Source organism: Rhinoderma darwinii, chromosome 4, assembly GCF_050947455.1.
Source record: "Rhinoderma darwinii isolate aRhiDar2 chromosome 4, aRhiDar2.hap1, whole genome shotgun sequence".
Classification (NCBI taxonomy): Eukaryota; Metazoa; Chordata; class Amphibia; order Anura; family Rhinodermatidae; genus Rhinoderma; species Rhinoderma darwinii.
In genome coordinates this window covers 39,647,449-39,661,732 of record NC_134690.1, presented here as the reverse complement: position 1 = coordinate 39,661,732, position 14,284 = coordinate 39,647,449, and the positions used below count along the sequence as shown (strand labels likewise).

At 40.7% G+C, this 14,284-nt stretch overlaps 1 protein-coding gene across 4 annotated transcripts in view; it reads left to right on the top strand.

Moving 5' to 3' along the window:
• TDRD15 (tudor domain containing 15) overlaps window positions 1–6,211 on the top strand; it is a 50,153-nt gene extending 43,942 nt beyond the window's left edge. For all 4 annotated transcript variants that reach the window (XM_075861043.1, XM_075861041.1, XM_075861039.1 and 1 more), the window contains one exon: window positions 5,902–6,211. The gene's annotated coding sequence lies outside the window, so the exon portion shown is untranslated. The remainder of the gene's footprint in view (window positions 1–5,901) is intronic.
• The last annotated feature ends 8,073 nt before the right edge of the window (window positions 6,212–14,284 follow it).

Sequence of the window (14,284 nt, the reverse complement as noted above, 5' to 3'; positions counted from 1 at the left end):
CAGTCCCTGTAAGTACTCTTTACTTTTTGAATTGTTCACAGTTTTTTTTTCTAACTGGGATAATGGACAGCGAGATTGGAGGTTTTCTTCAGTGCACAGTTTGCCATATGTATGCACGACTCGAGCATGAGTTCCAGGGTGAATACATCCTGTGACCGATTCGAGCATGTTATTCACCTGGAAGCTCGCATTAGAGATCTGGAGGAACAAAATGCAACACTAAGGGCGATAGACAATTTTGAGCGGAGCATGCTGCTCACTGAGCAAGCAGTTAGTCGGGTAGACTTGGAGGGTGAATACATGCAGCAGGACCAGGCAAGTAGCTGGGTTAATGTAGTTAGGGACAGTAGAAATGAGTCCAAGAAAAGGAAGGCCAATCCTGTTTCTGTTTTTCCAAGCAAAATTGCCAAGTTTGGTGGTGATACGAGGGTGTCAGTCTCCGAAGCGGCAGCCCTAGTGGATCCTGATCTCCCTAACAGCCGGGAGAACAGCCCAGCTAGTAGTCGGCGGGATCGTAATGCAGGTAAGGCAAGACAATTAGTAGTTGTAGGGGGATTCTATATTCCAGAAGACGGATAGAATAATTTGTCGCCAAGATCGCCTCAACCGAATGGTTTGCTGTCGCACTGGTGCCAAGGTTTGGCATGTGATGGAACGGGTGGATAAATTACTGGGAGGGGCTGGTGGTGATCCAGCTGTCGTCCATGTGGGAACCAACCACAGAATAAATGGTAGGTTGGAGGAGCCTTAAGAATAATTTTAAAGAACTAGGCTGACAGCTGAAGGAAAGGACCTCCAAGGTAGTATTCTCTGGAATACTCCGTGCCATGCACATCACAGGAAAGACCTTGGGAGCTCAGGGAGTTAAATGCATGGCTTAAGTCTTGGTGTAGAGGAGAAGGCTTTGCGTTCCTAGAGCACTGGGTTGACTTTTCATTGGGGTACAAACTGTATTCTGCAGATTTGCACCTAAATGGAAGGGGGTCCGTTGTGCTGACGGAGAGGATTCTAGCTGGGTGGCGCGGTATTTAAAATAGGGCTGAGAAGGGAGGTCAATGTAGAAATTAAAGGGGTAGTTAGGTTAGAGAGGGGTCAGACTATATTGGTGGGGGGGGGGGATAGACTGTGGGGAGAGGACTAGACAACCATATAAGGAGATCCTTTTGTTACAAAACAACAATGAAAATAAAAATTCTCAAATAATGTCGTCAAATCACATTTCTGATACCAAACGTGGCAATTTGAAATGCAAGTTAAGGTATTGTATGTTCACAAATGCCAGAAGTCTAGCAAACAAAATGGGGGAGCTGGAGGCCTTGGTGCTGGAGGAACATACAGATATAGTTGGTGTTGCTGAAACATGGCTAAACTTCACATGACTGGGCTGTAAATCTACAGGGTTTTACACTGTTTTTGGAAAGACAGGGCAAATAGGGAAGGTGGTGGTTTATGTCTCTATGTGAGAAGTGATATGAAGGTGAGTGTGAACAAGACAATAGTGGGTGAAGATTGTGAGGAGGTTGAAACCTTATGGGTGGAATTCCAAAGGGAGGTAAGCACTGAAAAAAAAAATATTTTGATGTAATCTATAGACCCCCCCAATATATCTGAGGAGATGGAAGGTCAGCTATATAAACAGATGGAGCGGGCTGCACAGACGGGTACAGTAGTGATAATGGGAGATTTTAATTACCGGGATATTGGTGTCATGGTTTGGCTTCAACTGCGAAGGGGAGAAATTTCTTCAACCTGTTGCAGGAAAATTTTATGGGCCAGTTTGTGTAAGACCCGACTACCAGATCCAACAGAGCTTCACCTCTAATTTCTAATAATGCAGAGATTGTTGGGAATGTCAATGTTCGTGTGAACCTTGGTAACAGTGATCACAATATAGTTACATTTTACCTATACTGTAAAAAACAAACACAGGCTGGGAGGGCAAAAACACTTCATTTTAAGAAGTCCAACTTCCCCAGGATGAGGGCTGCAATTCAGGATATAGACTGGTAAGAACGAATGACTAATAATGGTACAAATGATAAATGGGAGATCTTAACATCTACTTTGTATAATTATAGTGCAAAATTTATTCCTATAGGTAACCAGTATTAATGACTAAAATTAAACTCCACATGGCTTACACCTTCTGTAAAAAGGGCAATATATGACAAAAAAAAGGGCATTTGAAAAATACAAATCTGAGGTTACATCTCTAGCCCTTGTAAATGATAAAGAGCTTAATAAAAAACTAACGTTATAAAAATTAGCAATAATACAAAATGAAAGGCAGGTGGTCAATGATCGTAAAACAATTCCCCAAAAATTCTTCAAGTATGTAAATGAGAAGAAACCAAGGTCTGAACTTAGTGATAATGGGGAGTTGGTTACAGGGGATCAAGAGGAGACAGAGTTACTAAATGGGTTCTTTAGCTCTGTATAAATAACATAAGAAAGAGAGCAGCGGATGTAGCCGGTGCCAGTGCTGTTAATACATCGATTTAATATAGTTAATTGGCTGAATGTAGATACAGTCCAAACTAAGTTAAATAAAATAAATGTATACAAGGCCCCGAGACCAGATGGGTTACACCCTAGAGTTCTTAAAGAGCTTGGTTCAGTTATTTCTGTCCCCCTCTTCATAATATTTAGAGATTCTCTAGTGACTGGTATAGTGCCAAGGGACGGGCGCAGGGCAAATGTGGTGCCTATTTTCAAAAGTGGCTCTCGGTCTTCCCCGGGTAATTATAGACCAGTTAGCTTAACATCAATTGTGGGAAAATTGTTTGCGGGGCTATTGAGGGACTATGTACAGGATTGTGACAAAAAATAGTATTATAATTGATAGCCAGCACAGTTTTACGAAGGACAGAAATTTTCAAACCAACCTGATATGTTTTTATGAAGAGGTGAGCAGAAGCCTAGACAGAGGGGTCGCTGTGGATATAGTGTTTATAGTATTTATTAATTATATAGAGGATGGGATTAATAGTACTATTTCTATTTTTGCAGATCATATGTACTAGGGGGAGCTATACTGGGGGAGTCACTTGTTGAGAAGTATCTGGGTGCACTTGTAGATCATAGACTAACAGCAATGTCAATCAGCTGCTTCAAAGGCCAGCAAGATCTTGTGTATTAAATGAGACATGGACTCGCGGGACAGCGATATAATATTGCCACCTTACAATGGATGGACATGTGTCTCTTTTCAACCGTACGAACTATGAAAGATGGTTTCAAAAAGCAGAGGGTGGAGGAAGAATGCTAGCAAGGTACAGGCTAGTAGATTTGTCCAATCTCTGGTCAAGCACACCGTAAGAGTCGCCACAAACATAATTTTTTTTTATCGATTGATCCATCTGCAATATTTAGTTTTTTTATTTATGAACAAAGTGGCATCCTCCAACGGTCTGAGTAAGTATCCATAATCCATCTTGAGTTGCCAGTGTCTCAGCTGCAGTAGGTAGTCGAAGACGGTTTCCAGATTGCACAACCAGCAAGCTATGTACAGTGTGGATTTCTTCCTTGTATGCACATCACATAATGCATGATGCGGAAGCCAGATCTGTCGCTGCAGGTCCAAGAGATCATTTTTTTAAACATAAGATCTGCTGAAGTCGAAGCTTACTCTCCAGAAATTTATTATCGTAAACAACTTTTTTTTAAAGTGCTGCACAACCATATTCAGCCTGCTTAAGCACTGCAGAGAACATGTGTTTGTTTGCCAAATTGAAAGGTAGCGGCCCCTGTTATTGTTTAGCAGAAACCTCTTAATACACCATCATTTTTGCTATCATGTGAACCCTTTGCAATTGAAAATTGTCCTATTTCGGTCCTTCAATTTACAACTCTTTCTTACACACTTCTGGTTCTGCAGTTCATCACCTTTATCAGATAATGTGGAGGGGCCTGCCACCACTGTTTTTTACCACATGATTTCATTGGAGGGGGCCACCACTACCTCTGGCGTTTTCAGTACTGCTTTAAATTGTCAGCCCGTTCCCCATTGGTTAGAAAGTCATGTTGGTGCCAGTGCTCCCTTTTTGGCCACCCGTTACTTGTTCTAACCGTTGGCTTACATGATGCCTGGGTTTGAGGTCTTTTACGCAGCACTTACACCAACTCCTCCACCTGATTGCCAGCACAAGGTGGTACGGACAACACAGAATTGGGACTTATTGATGAGACAACAACATGGAGGGTGCTTGGCAGATATGAGAGGGTGTGTTGCCATGCATGACTGCTTCACTAGCAGAGTTGCTTGTGGCGTCATAATTTCACATGTTGGGCGTTGCCCAATCCGTATATCTAGTCCATTGTTTCCGGGGTTCCATGCACACTTGCCGTGGCACACACAACTTGTATCCATCTAGTATCCCTAATTCTGCCCTGAATCACAACTCTGCTGGTGCTCCCGCTCTTATTCCCAATCCCTGCCCTTATTGGTTCTAAAGCGACTGGCTGTGTGGCCGGAGGCTGACAATGTCTGACACTGGAGCATGAGGTGTTTTTCCTAGCTATATAATCCACTCGCACAAATCTTTTCTACAAGAGATTAAATAGACGTTAAAAAGAAGAGAACCCCCAATGCCTCACTAAAGGAAGTACATCAAGTATAGAGGACCATCTGCTGCCTTCTATAAATTAACTAGATTTCCTTAAAGAGGCTCTGTCACCACATTATAAGTGGCCTATCTTGTACATGATGTGATAGGCACTGTAATGTAGATTACAGCAGTGTTTTTTATTTAGAAAACGATCATTTTTGACAGTTATGACCTATATTAGCTTTATGCTAATGAGTTTCTGAATGGACAACTGGGCGTGTTTTACTATATGACCAAGTGGGCGTTGTACAGAGGAGTGTACAATCATACACTATCAGCTATATCGCAATCTGCAGCCTCATACACACACACACTAACTGCAGTGTCCTGATAACGAATATACATTACCTCCAGCCAGGACGTGATGTGTATTCAGAATCCTGACCACTTCTCTGCACGTCTTTGTGAGACTACAGCACAGCGAGATCTCGCTGTGAATGACAGTTTACAGTGTAATCTCGCGAGACTATGCCTACTGTGCTGTAAATCACAGAGACGCTACAGAAGTGTTCAGGATTCTGAATACACATCACGTCCTGGCTGGAGGTAATGTATATTCATTATCAGGACGCTGCAGTAGTGTTAGTTTGTGTGTGTATGAGACTGCAGATAGCGATATAGCTATATCGCTATCTGCAGTGTAAATGAATGGAGAGAAGTGTATGCGCTGATTGGTCAGCGTCATACACTCCTCTGTACAACGCCCCCTTTGTTGGTCATATAGTAAAAGACGCCCAGTTGTTCATTGAGAAACTCATTAGCATAAAGCTAACATAGGTCATAACTCCGTCAAAAATTATTGATTTTCTAAATAATAAAACACTGCTGTAATCTACATTACAGCGCCGATCATATTATGTACAAGGTGGCCCACTTATAATGTGGTGACACAGCCTCCTTTTTAAGTAGAACCCCTTCACCCAACTAAGTCAGGTACACAGATGAAGTGCGAACAGCAACACCAGACTGCCTACTCCACGAACATATTCCTCTAAGAAGAATCCTAGCACCCCACTAGTCTGAGCATACACAGAAAACCACGAGATGCCTGATTGAGCTTTTAGATGAAACATAATTTTTCTTAAAGGGATATGGTACTGGGCGTAGCCAAAAACGTTGGGCTACAAAGTTATTTCATTAGTCCAATATTTACAGGTGAATAGGACTATAGCTTTGCCCATACGTTGTTTCTGCTGATGTGGATTTTCAGATGTTTTATATATTATAATTTATATTGTTTTTTTAATCTCTTTGTCTGCCTAAATCTTTTAATTTGATGTGGTTGTTTTTTCAGGAGACTAAGAAGATATTAAACAAGATTAATTTGCTGCAAACTGTTCTAAAGGAAAGAGTATGAAGTGAATTGAAAGGACAAAGTTGCAATTTCTAAAAGAAAAATATGTAAAGTTAAGACTTCTGTTTTCAGTTAAAAAAAATTTTTGCAAGTGCGGTTAATGTATTAATTTAATAATATGAACAGACAATATAGAAATTTTTGTAGCTTAATTTGGTCATGTACTGTCGAAGACCTAGTGTTTCTATCGTGCAGCTTTCGCTACTAGGCTAAAAATGTAATTGTCATGTAATAAATGATGTTATGTCAAGCTAATTTTGTTAATTACTTGGTTAGTTTCCCATTTGCCGTTTTTTAGGTGGTTTTACTAAGGAGCAAAAAGGTCTGTTATTTGCCTGTCTGAGGCACCATACACATGGCAGAGCCCTGTACTGGGCTCCTTTTGGTGTATGTAAGTACTACACATACTGCGTCTAATGGAGCATGCCACTCTTTTCTGCCAAATACCATTGCAGACGTTGTTGTTTTTTTGCATTGTCTGCGTTTTATTAAATAAAATATCTCTACAATTTGGTTTTACATAAACCATTTGTCTTCCGCATCTTGTGTGTCTTGCAATACTAATATAAACTACTCGATGCCATTCAGTTCTCATTCCGTCAAACTAGCATACTCCCATCAGTCACCAGCTTCTTTCTCTGTTCTCCTTAATTCTAATTGAAAGGGGTTATCTGGGGACCAAAAATTGCATTGCAATAATATATTTATGTGAAATGAAGTAACTTACTAATGTACTTTAATTAAAAATTTTGTATGAAATGGTGCAGTTCAAACTTTGTGAATTTTTCTCTAATTCCTGGAGCTTTTCTAATAATGATGCTCCGACACGGACCCACGTGACTGAGGGTTCGCTTTATGTGCTGTTCGTGAACAAGCCCGCAAGGGACTGTCACACTGCCTATTGCTTGAGTCCCAAGCAGAACATCGGCTAGCGCTTTGCTCGGAACTTCAGCACTGCTCCCGACATCCATATTTGGTCAATTCAGGGGTTTCCTATCGCTGTAGTTCCCGAGCCTTAGCATCAGCTGATGCTCTGCCTGGGGACTACAGCACTTCTGCCAAAGTCACTGTCCATATATGGACAATGACGTTGGCAGCAGTACTGGAGTCCCTACGAGCAGAGCATCATCTGATGCTCTGCTTGAGAACTCCAGTGATAGGAAACCCCTGATGTCACTGACCATATATGGACAGTGACGTCGGGAGCAGGGCTGGAGTCTCCGGGCGGAGCATTAGCTGATGCTCTGTTCACGGTCTCCAGTACTGCTCCCGATGTCACTGTCCATATATTGACAGGGACGTGGGCAGAAGTGCTGGAGTCCCCGGTAGCTCTGGAGCAGTTCTGGAGTCATGAGCAAAGCGCTAGCTGATGTTCTGCTCGGGACTCAAGCAATAGGCAATGTGACAGCCCCTTGCGGTCATGTTCACGAACAGCTCATGAAGCACTAGTTCAGTCACGTGGGGCCGTGTCGAAGCGTCAGCATTGTTAGAAAAGCTCAAGGACTTCCGGGAACAATTCATGAGTTTTGAACTGCACCAAGTGCCCTATCTCCTACATAATGTGATCGGCGCTGTAATGTAGATAACAGTGGTTTTTATTTAATTTTTGAGTAAGTTATGAGTAATTTTGATTTATGCAAATTAGTTTCTTAATAGACAACTGGGCGTGTTTTTACTTTTGACCAACTGGGCATTGTACAGGGAAGTGTATGACGCTGACCAATCAGCGTCATACAATTCTCATTGTTCCAGCCCATTGTTGGTGTGATCGTGCAGTGAAAGAAGCTGGGCTTGATCAATGAGAAGTGTATGACGCCGATTGGTCAGCGTCATACACTCCTCTGTACCACGCCCAGTTGGTCAAAAGTAAAAACATGCCCAGTTGTCTATTAAGAAACTAATTTGCATAAATCTAAAATTGCTCAAAAATTAAATAAAAACCACTGTTCTCTACATTACAGCGCCGATCAGATTATGTAGGAGATGGGGCACGTATAATCTGGTGACACAGCCTCTTTAAGATGGTTTCCTTTGGTTGTAAAGATGTCGGCGCAAATTAACATTCAGGAGAGCAGAGAGATGGGCTGGAGACTGATCTGACAGTAAGCTCGTCTAAATGAACGCTGAACGGCATCCAGCAGCTTTTATTGTAAAACATACAAGCTGCAGAAGACAAACGTCCAATGTTTTTAGTGAAACCCCATTGCACTACATGTATTTAACTAAAACCTTTGCAATGAGGAAAAAAAGCCGTTATAGGAATCAGACAGAAAAAACCTCCGTATGTTAGCTTACGCATGCACTAGTATTGGAGCCCTATTTTAACCTTGTGCATGAAGCCTAAATGCTGGAGCTTCAGTGAGCGTTATAACCTATCACATTACCTGTTCAGCAGTAACGGTAAGGTCAAAAGGGAGGCTGCTAAATTATGTATCCTAGGGGGCTGGGTAAAATCCAGGAGAAGTTATTTGAAGAAAAATAACATCTCCATGCAGAATATATTTTATCGTTTTAAATCCGTTTAAACACGAGCACTGTGGTGATTGGTGATCTTTTATTGTTGGCTCTGCTACAAGTCTACATATCCTTCTAAAGTTTTTTATTTTTTTTTATTTTTTTTTACTAAGGTGAAGCAGAGTTTACCATGCAAAATATGACCACATGGTGGCAGTACAATTCTGTGTAGGAGAATCTTAGGCTGCATTCTGGCAATAATGATTGTAACATGGCAAATAAAATATTTTTTTTTTTAGAGAAACCAAATGTGCTTTTACCTTATGAAATATTTACATTTTAAGCATGAACTGCATTTAAGGAAATGGTTGTTCAGTCATTCCTGTCAGGGAAAGAAGAAGGTATTTTGGATTTCCACATGCCCAGCTCTTTGTTGCGCCAGAAGAGAAGCTGCCAGAGGCATTCTCACAAGTGCAGTACTTTTCAACAATTGAATGTATTAAGAATCTGGTCAATTATTGCACTTTTGAAACAAATCCCGAATTCTAAAAAAGAAAACCTTTCCCGACGTACACTATGAAAGTGGGGCAGAAACGTGACATAAAGGGCCTTACACGGACACAGAACCGGGAAGTAAAACTTTTTATTCTGCTTCCCGACTTCCAATGAAAAAAGATTTTGGGCTTTAATATGATGTCTAAGTTCAAGCCCTTATATGTTAGACAGGGGAAAAAGTTATGATGTATTACATTTGTCCTTCGGAGTGAAAGGGTTAATGACCTTAGTGAATTTTGGTACACGCTGGTTTAATGAATAACTGTTTTTGTTAATGTAGCAAAATCACTCTTGCATTCACACGGGTTAGATCATCTCGAAAGCACAGAGAAATCCACCAAAATATCCGCCACAAATTGTGCTTATTTGGTTGCAGTTTTCTGCGTAGATTTATCGCTTTGGAAATCAGCCGACAAAAATAAACTTCAATCACATCCCCTGGCGCTCCCATAGCAATATATCCCCGGTCCCCCAGCTGGATTGGGTACATTCGGCCTCCTGTTATGTTCTCTGCACCCTTTATCAAACCCCTGATTTTAATATTTTTTTTTACATTATTTTAGGTGATAAATGGGATGTGTTTGTTTATTTTGTTTTTGTTTTTAATTGGTAATTTTTGGTACATATTTTTACTTTTTGTTTTAGTACTCCCTTGGAGACTTGAACAAGCAATCGTTGGATTGCTTGTACGTTATATTGTGCTATTTTACACAAGTATGGCAGACCTGGGGGCCTTCATTAGGCCCCAGGCGGCTAAGACAACAATCGGCACCTCGCAAAGGGCTGTGTGAAGGGGCTGCCCCCCTCTTTCTAATGGCTTAGATGCCATTTAAGTTGCATCTTAATGGTAAACGGCCAGGATCGTTATCTCCAATCTCGGCTGTTGCAGTGAGGTGTTGGCTGTATCATACAGCCAACACCCGCTTAGTATGGAGCGGGCTCAGACCATGAGCCCGCTCCACACTTTTCCTTGGCGGCTGTCACGTACAGTTACGGATGTAGCCATCTTTATCATGACTGATCACTTGCTGCAGCGTGATATCTCACAACAAAAGCCATTAAAAAAGTCAAGTTAATGTTGCTTGACACTGTTTATTCAATGTGTTAAAGATAAAGATGGCTACATCTGTAAATCACATGTCGCGAAGGCTTTAAAGAGAACCTGTCACATTGAACATGTAGTCTGATTGTGGGCAGCACGTTACACAGCAGGAGAAGGTTAACAGATTCATTAGCTTAATGGGAAAAGTTTCACTTACTTTGTTCATTTGAATCACTGCTCATTCTTGGCTTAGGAGTCCAGTGGGCAGTCCTACTCAGGACCGCCCACTTACCTGCTCATTTTTGGATTAGGAGTCCTCTAATTAAAAAAAACAACTTGTAATGAATTTTTCCCATATAACTGTATCATCCTGCTCAGCTCCTCCTGCGCTATAAAATTGGATAGGATGTTCAACATGAGTTTCCCTGTAAGTTATTTAATGGCTATTTGGTTGTGTCTGTTTAAATGACATATAATGTTTATTTTAGTATTATTAAGTTATATATACACTACTGCTCATTAATTTCAATACAGCCACCGATTTGTAAATTTCTCTGTAAAGAACATAAACATGATACGTGTGTTTTGCACATAAAGCCTAGTTCACACAGTTTTTTGCAGGCAGAAAATTCTGCCTGGAAAAATCAGCTCCATTTGTTGTCCGATTTTTGCCGCTTCTTCTTTTTAGGTGCTTTTTTTGCCTTTTCAACAGGCACAGGAAAAAAACGCGGGCGATTTTAAAAAAACTGCATAACAAAAACCCTGCTGCCGTTTTCCCTGTCTCCCATTGATTTTAATGGGGTTTTTGATGTGGAAAACATCTCAAGATGTCGTGTCTTTTTCCGCGGTTTTTGCAGCAAAAACCGTGCCCAAAAATTCCATGTGAACAGGGCCTAAATGAGTCCATTTTAAACACTTTCAGCACTTGCATGCATAGTATTTATATGAATGTCAGGAAGTCGTTATTAATCGAAAAGTGATCTGCTATAGTCGCTTTGAGACATGCAGGGCATAGTTTGCCAAAAATTGCATGCCTGGACTTTTTTGGTGGCGTGTACCCTCATAAGAAACGCCAAAAACAAGAGTGTAAATGATTAACCCGAAACTATGCAACCTTGAGTGACTATAAAGCTATGCTCACACAGCTTCTTTTTGGGCCGTTTTTTTGTTTCAAAAATCGGAAGCAGAACGCCTCCAAACATCTGCCTATTGATTTCAATGGGAAAATCGGTGTTCCGACGGGCGTTTTTGGAGCTGTTTTTTCATAAATACGCAAGTTGCTAAAAAAAATGGCTGAAAATCACAAGCGGTTTTCCCTTGAAAATAGCTCCATATTTTCAGACGTTTTTTAGTAAGTGTGTGAACAAACCCTAAAACAGGAGGAAAAAATGTATCGTTGTGTGTTCTAAACGGATTTAAAACAGCTCGTCAGATCTGTGCTGATGCGATGAAAATGAGGAAAAAAAGTTTGTAAATTGCGACTCAAACGCCGCCTAGTGATCTTTGGCTTGAAGGGATGAGTTGCAGCCAGAAAATCATTGCTTAGGTCCGATAATTAAAATGGCTATTGTGGGTTAAAAAGCACAGGAGCTGGACCACTAGTCCGTGGAAGAAGTTTATTTTCACAGATGAAGTTTTAGTTGTTTAGATCTGGAAGGCGAAAGTTCTTTCATTAGGTGAGCACATTCTTCCTGCTTGCATTCAGCCCGTAATCAAGCATGGAGGAGGTTCCATTGTGGTGTGGGGATGACTGACTAAAGATCGAAGGAATCGACTCCACAACATCCTGGTCCATCCCTTCTGGCACCCGTCGTCTTGGTTGTGGTTTCACACTACAGCTAGATAACTACCTAAAACATATCTCCTGTCTTTTCAAATTCAGATGCTGAAGAACATGGTTTGGCCACCCCAAGGTCCAAATTCCAATCCAATTGAACTACTTTGAGATCATCTGTACAGGTGTTCGAGATATGCAAGTTATGATCCAAAATCACATTTGGGAGTTGCTACAAGAGAAGTGAAATGCAGTTGGAGCTGACAAGTTGACCGAGCGAATGCACCGCGTTTGCACGGCTGTGATAGCAGCTAAGTGTGGATGCTTTGATTAGTGAAAAATGTAAGAAAATCAAGGCTCAATTCATTTGTAAAAAATTTTCATAAGTACAAACTTATTTGCCTAAATACAGTAGATCCATATTGATCATAAACTATCTGCTTTTTTTCATTTCCCCAAAAATCGATTGATTTGGGTGGTGTATTGAAATTAATGAGGCATACATGGTGTTCGCCAACCAGTTCGTCTGGAACCACATGTGGCTGGCCAAGCTCCCCGCATGTGGCTCTTCATATACTTTTGTGCACGAGAGACATTTGGTATGTCAAAGCAATACTAGCACTAGGATCAAAGCATACCATATCACTGACAGTTGTCAGATGTTCTTCAAAAATATCTTTAATTGTAATTTAAATATTCTCAGTTTCTTAGTAATACCTTTTTTTGTATTTGGAAGTGGCTCACAGGCTAAAAAAAGATGGAGCATTCTGGAGTAGAGTAGGAAGAGACTTGAATTACTGCAGCCCTTCACTTCCTCCCTGCTGATGTCCGTTTTAGAACATATTGAAAGTGAGATAGCTAAAATAACTTTTTCATATTTTTTATCAAACATGGAATTAAAAGCCGTGTGTGTGTAGAGGGAATATATGCAAGCTAATAAAGAACTGTGATTACAGTTGCACTGGTTCAAGCAACGTGTAGGAGTATATCCGTGACCAGCGACTGACCATCAGCTCCTCTGTATCTGTAACATGGCAGACGACAACTTTCAGTTAGTGAATTAGGAAAGTGAAGAGGTCTGCAGCATAAACTTCTTGACCTTTGACAGGAAAGAGCACTGTTATTCTTTGAAATATTCACTCTCTTACCAAGCAGGGGACCCCCTTTATGATTTCCATTTGTCCTAATAGGGCATACGGGCAGGGGTTGTCTTCATGAGACATCCCCTAGTAATTTTACATGTTATATTTCTGTACATAGTATAATTATATTCTTACTTTTTTGTTGTGGTTAATGGTGTAAACTTCCAAGTGGTGATTGCAAGAGTCAGTTTTAGGGCCTGTCCTGTCACATTTGTTTTTAAGTGACGTAGCAGATGGTTTTGGTGTTAAGATGAGCATTTTTGTTGATGATACAAAGGGGTGTAGTAGGATTGATTATTCCTGGAGGTACCTGTAAAATGGAGAACGATTTGAGTAAGCTCGGGTCATATGATCTAAGTAATAGAAAAGTTGTTTACTGTTTCTAAATCTAAAATAATGCCCTTGAGAGCGGATTCTTTCACGAAATGTTGTAGTGGAGTTAAACTGCCCTCTAGTGTGCCGTACTCAGAGCTGTCTTGTTGGTCCCAGCAGCTCTGTCCTCGTACTAGAAATTTAGTGCTCACACAATCACTTTCTGCTTCATATACATAGTGACATAGTGAAGAGAAGAAAATGAATTCTGTGAATTTACATATACTGTTCATCCAGCCAGCTGGCCCCTGATACCCTGGCCGTATTTTTTGACTTTTTGCTTTGTCTGCCAAGGTAGGCAGTAAGTTTTGGATATTTATTTTAGAGCGTTAAAAATGAGGATTATTTCATGTTAAATAATCATATTCCTTTCTCCACCTATAAAACTTTTTTTTCAGTGTCTTTGTAACTAAACAATCTGTTTTTTCCTTTTGAAAATGATTGTGTAAAAAAACAAAAAAAGCAGCACCACCTTTGTTGATAGGCTGTGTCTGGTATTGCAGTGAATGGTGCTTATATGCAATATCAGACACAGACCAAAAAATCTATAGGCATTAATAATTTGTTTGTCCCCCCCCCCCCCCCCTAAAGCAGCATCTATCCCCCTAAAGCAGCATCTATTTTTCTAGAAAGGCTTTCTAGATGATTTTGGCGTGTGTTTGTGGGAATTTTTGCTCATTCATGCAGAAGAACATTTGTGAGATCAGACACTGATGTTGGACAAGAGGGCCTGGCTCGCAATATTCGTTCACGGTAGAATGGTATAGCCCAGAAATTAGCCCTGTGCAATGCATCCATGAGCTAACTGAATAGGACCAAACGTGGTGTCAGTCATGTGACCCTTAACATTCAGTTAATAACAGGTCAACATGATGCTGGACAACATAGTGGACACATCCATGGTCTAAGTGAATTTGACTAATGGTGGAATTATAATTTTTTTTTTTAAAAGGTATAGTCTACTCCACTGGTATAAGAAACGTA